Genomic DNA, 5,292 nt, shown 5'->3' on the forward strand with positions numbered 1-5,292 from the left:
CCTTCATACAAGACTCACTCACAAATCCTCTGATGCCTCATTAATGTAATTAGTCAATTAAGTTCATTGGTTGTTATTTGAGCCCATGGTGACACATCATTCTCTCTCACACCTCCTGGCACACTGCAGGTGTGTGTCTCAGAGCACCAGGGAGCTTCTGAGACCTCGGCACAGGTGGACTAAGAGCAGTCAGTAAGGACGCCTCCCTGCTGCTCTTTGTTGCAGGGTTTAACTAGACATCCTGGCACACTTGGCCACTTGCTTTCCCTTTCTGGATGCTCACATGTACCTGTCTCCAAGGGAAATGACCAGGCAGGACCCTTATCAAGGGACAGCCAGCCTGGACTCCCTGCTGCCCTGCACAGCCTTCAGTCCTGACTTCAGGCCACTTCTTCCCAACCCCACATTCAGGAATTATCTTGGAAGTTTGACATTGGCCACAAGAGTATTACACAAAAGAAACTGTTAAATGTTGCAAATGAACATTATTATTATTATTATTATTATCATCATCATCATCATTGTTATTATTATATTTGCTTTTCATGGTTTGGTTTTTCTTCACTTGTGTGTGTATGTTTGTAAATTTTATCCTTTTCTTTCTTTCTTTCTTTCTTTCTTTCTTTCTTTCTTTCTTTTGGTTTTTCAGGATAGGATCTCCCTACGTAGCTCTGAATGTCCTACAACTTACTCCGTAGACCTGGCTGGTCTTGAATTCAGACTTCCATCTGCCTCTGCCTCCCCAGTGCTGGGATTGAAGGCCTATGCCACAATGTCCAGTTTATACATTCTTTTTTATAAATGGTGTGTGTGTGTGTGTGTGTGTGTGTGTGTGTGTGTGTGTGTGTGTGGTGTCCACATGCCATGGTGCCTTTGTGGAGGTCAGAGGACAACATTTAGAAGTGGGTTCTCTCCTTCCAACTTGTGTGTCCCAGAGATCAAACTCAGGTTTTCAAGTTTGCCAATGAGTGCCTCTACCTACTGAACCATTCTCCAGCCCAGATCTTGGGCATTTTCTTGCACACCACACCAGACACTCCTTCCTCAATTCCTTCCTCCAAAATCTAACCTTCTTAACTGACCAGCTTCTTTTTAAGAAAACACTTTTCTGTTTCAAAAGCAGAAGGGATGGGTGGCTAAGTAGTAAAAATAGTTACTGAGCAAACTTGAGGACCACAACTCATATAAATGCTGGATAAGCCTGGCCACCTGGCTTGCAATTCCAGCCTCAGACTCAGAGACAGAATCCCCAGAGCAACCAGGTTAGCAAGACTAGCCACACACACACAAACTCTGGGTTTGATTGAGAGACCCTGCCTCAATGAATTGTGGGAGAGAGATGAAGAGTGAATCCTGGCATTAACTTTGGGCCTACAAATTCACACACACACACACACACACATACACATAATAAAAATAAAATAAATCTTTAAATAAATAGATGAAAAACAACCAAGAATTCTGGAACATTTTAGAACCTATTGATCTTTTATCATCTCATTCGCAGCAAACCCCAACCCAGACCAATTTCCATTTTCTGCATTCTAGACTGAGTCCTTGTCACTAGAAGTGAGTGTGTTCTGGGAGTGGCAGACTGTGAAAAACGCCCAGTTCTCACAGTGCTTCTAAGGGTAAGCGCCATCAGACAAGGACAGGGGTCACACAACCTCAGTACTACCTGAAAGCCCAGCTCCACATCAGCCTGGATTCTTCTTTACCTTTTCTCCTGAACTCAGACAGGAGACATTAGCTGTTTGAGTTAGAGCATTCAAGAAGAAATATTCTCAAACTCACACGTCTTTCCACTTTGGGATAGGTTTTTCAAAAGAAATTTCAGGACCAAGTCCTAGAGAACAATGCCTGAAAATAACAGAACAAATGGGGAAAGATTAAGGAGAAAGTCCAGCATGGCAGTGCCTGTCTTGCATGCCTGCAACAGGAAAAAATGGAGAAGGAAACACAGTGTGCCGCTTATGTGCAGAGAGTCAGCTTCATGAGCTGCTGTGTGTGCTGGTGACCTTGTATGTCATCCACAGAGAAAGCAGGCAGTGTCACCGTCATTTCACACACAGGGAAACTTGGCAAGGCAGGAAAATAGACTCTCTCTCTCTCTCTCTCTCTCTCTCTCTCTCTCTCTCTCTCTCTCTCTCTCATACTGCTTGATGGAAAGACAACTGGGGGAGGAATTATGACAGACAGAATATGTCAAAGCCAGAGGCAACAGGTCTACCCCTAGGAGGTTCTTATTCAGAAAAGTCTTCCGGGAAGGTGAGACGACTCAGCAGGTAAAGGTGGTCACTTGCCGCCAATCCTGATGGTCTGAGTGAGGTTCCTGAGACCCACAAGATCAAAGGAGATAACTAACTCCAAAAACTTGTGGCACACTCTCATATACACACCTGCAGATAGATAAATAAATGCATATTTTTTTAATTTTTGAAGAAAGAATAGAGACTTAATCATGTGTCTAAACTGGTATGTGTGAAGTTGGCCTGTGGCAACATTTACTTGTCATAGAGAGAAACAAGAAACACCCAAACTGTCCATCAGCAGACGAATGACTAAACAAATTCCTGACACCCACTCAATGAAATATTGTGCAGCTTTCAGAGCCTGGAGGTTGCTCCTGTACTGAAGTGACCAAGGTGGAAAGGACCGGAATCCAGCGCTGCTGTGGGCTTGGCAAACTCTGTATTGCTGGTGTGAGGCTTAAGCAGCTGGCACTCTGTCAGCAGCTCCCACCACAAAGGGGTGCCCAGGAGTAAATCATGTGTGCATTCACCAAAAGATTCAAGCTGTCGGTGCACAGTTCTGTGACTCATAGTCTGAAGTCACACTAGAAATGACCCAAATACCCACCAGTGAGAAATCAGGCAGGACAGGTATGGTCTGCCTACAAGGCGCACTGCATAGGAAGCATCCATTTTCAGGGAGTAGTAGCACCACCAGAGGGGTAAGCATTGGCTTGAGAGGAAGAAAAAAAATAATTTTACTCTTTATATGTCTAGTGTTTTGGTACACTGAAGTTTACACAGTATATGCAGATATAAATCTGTGTACAGATGTGTGGAAATATAGACCACAGAAACAGATAGATCTGATAGATTTTCTTAGACAGACTGTAAAATAGAATAATAGATTGATTGTTAGGTAACGGATGGATGTGTAGATAGATAGATGATAGATAGATAGATAGATAGATAGATAGATAGATAGATAAATAGATAGATATGTGGATGGATAGATAAATGGTAGATATTAAATGGATGATAGATGATAGATGGAAAATGGATGAAAGATAGATGGATGCATAGATAGATGACAGATACATGGATAGATATTAAATGGATAATAGATAGATGATAGATGGTTATTGAGTGGATGATAGATACATAGATATATGGATGATAGATAAATAGATATTAAATAAATAATAGATGATACATGCATATACACTTAGATACATAGATGATAGATAATAAATGGATATTAAATGGATGATAAATAGATGGATGGATGGATGGATGGATGGATGGATGGATGGATGGATGGGTAGACAGATACTAGATAGATAGATAATAGATGATACATACATACATAGATGATAGATAATCAGCTGAAATTTTATGGAAGGACAATGAGTAAAAAATATCTCAAATGGCCTGTGAGTGTGAATAACTTTTAAGACCCCAAGAATCGTTACCCTAAAGCAATTGGATTGAAGATCTAAACACATACATTAGAAATTACTGGACTGTTGCTGGGTGATGGTGGCACATGCCTTTAATTCCAGCATTCAGGAGGCAGTGGTAGATGGATCTCTGAGATTCTGAGCCCAGCCTGGTCTGTAGATTGTTCCATAGCTATTGGGAAATCCTGTCTCAAAAAAAGAAAGAAAGAAAGAAAGAAAGAAAGAAAGAAAGAAAGAAAGAAAGAAAGAAAGAAAGAAAGAAGGAAGGAAGGAAGGAAGGAAGGAAGGAAGGAAAGAAAGAAGGAAAGAAAGAAGAAAGAAAGAGAAATAAATAAATTACTGGACTGTACAAACACAGTGCTGAGTGAACCAACTCAAAATGTCAGCATAACAGGCCAACAAGATGGCTTCATAGGTAAAGGCACTTGCTGTAGAGCCTGACCATGTGGGTTCTATCCCCAGGACCAAAACGGTGAAAGGAGACAATCAATTTCCACAAATTGTCCTCTGACCTCCATGCATACACTGTACCATTGTTATAAACACAAACACAGAGAGAGAGAAAATATAAATGTAATTAAAAGTAATTAAATTTTAAAAGTAAAATTTAAAAAGAGTGTATTGTGAGATCTCACTTATGTGAAATGCTAAAAGCAGAAAAGAAATGAAGTCTAGTGTTTAATATTAGAATGGTATTTGGAAAACTGTAGAAATAATTTGGGTCTTGTGGCTGGGTAACGCCAAAGTAAACAGGAGAGGTGGGTAGAAAGGAATATACCAGTTGTAAACATCAAAACAAGGTGTCTATTTCAGTATTCCACCCTCAGGAATGGGCTGAAGACAGAAGCACTTACACAAATACTAGTCCACGAATGCACATAACATTACACGTGAGTATGTGTAATTCACACCATCTAAAGGCAGAGATATTCTAAATGTCCCTCATCAGACAGGCTTCATCCCGAGGAGCAGTGTTCAGTGATGAAGAGCAGGGGAGACTGATGATGTGAAGGAAGCTCAGAGATACTCTGCTAAGTGAAAGAAGACACAGAAGAAGGCCTATCATTTCTGTGAAATATCCCAAAAAAAGAGATGGAAAGATGCCTCAGCCATGAGAAACTGAGTTTAGTTTCTCAGAGCTTCACATAAAAGCCTGAGTATAGCAGCACACATTGTAATCTTAACCATGGGGAGGTGAAGATAGGTAATTATCAGGGACTTCATCTAACTAAACCAGTGAGCTTGAAGCTCACTAACTAAGGGAGAGAAGCCACAGTGGAAGATATCCAACATGGATAGCTGGCTTCCACACACTTGCACTCATGTGCATGCACTCACACACACACAAGTGCCACAGATGGTTTAAAAAGGGGGGTGGACAAGATGGCTCAGAAGGTAAAGGAACCTACTGTAAACCTGGTGACCTGAGTTTGATCCCTCAGACTACATGGTAGAAAGAGAGATCCTCTGAGTCCCACAGACATGCTATGGCACAGGGAATGGTAGGGTTTTAATAAAAATATGTATATACAATAAAATTACTTTAAAAATACATGACTGGGAAAGATGCATCAGTGAATAAGAGTTTTTCGTGTACAAGC

This window comes from Myodes glareolus, chromosome 6, assembly GCF_982192425.1.
Source record: "Myodes glareolus chromosome 6, mMyoGla1.1, whole genome shotgun sequence".
In the NCBI taxonomy this organism is placed as follows: Eukaryota; Metazoa; Chordata; class Mammalia; order Rodentia; family Cricetidae; genus Myodes; species Myodes glareolus.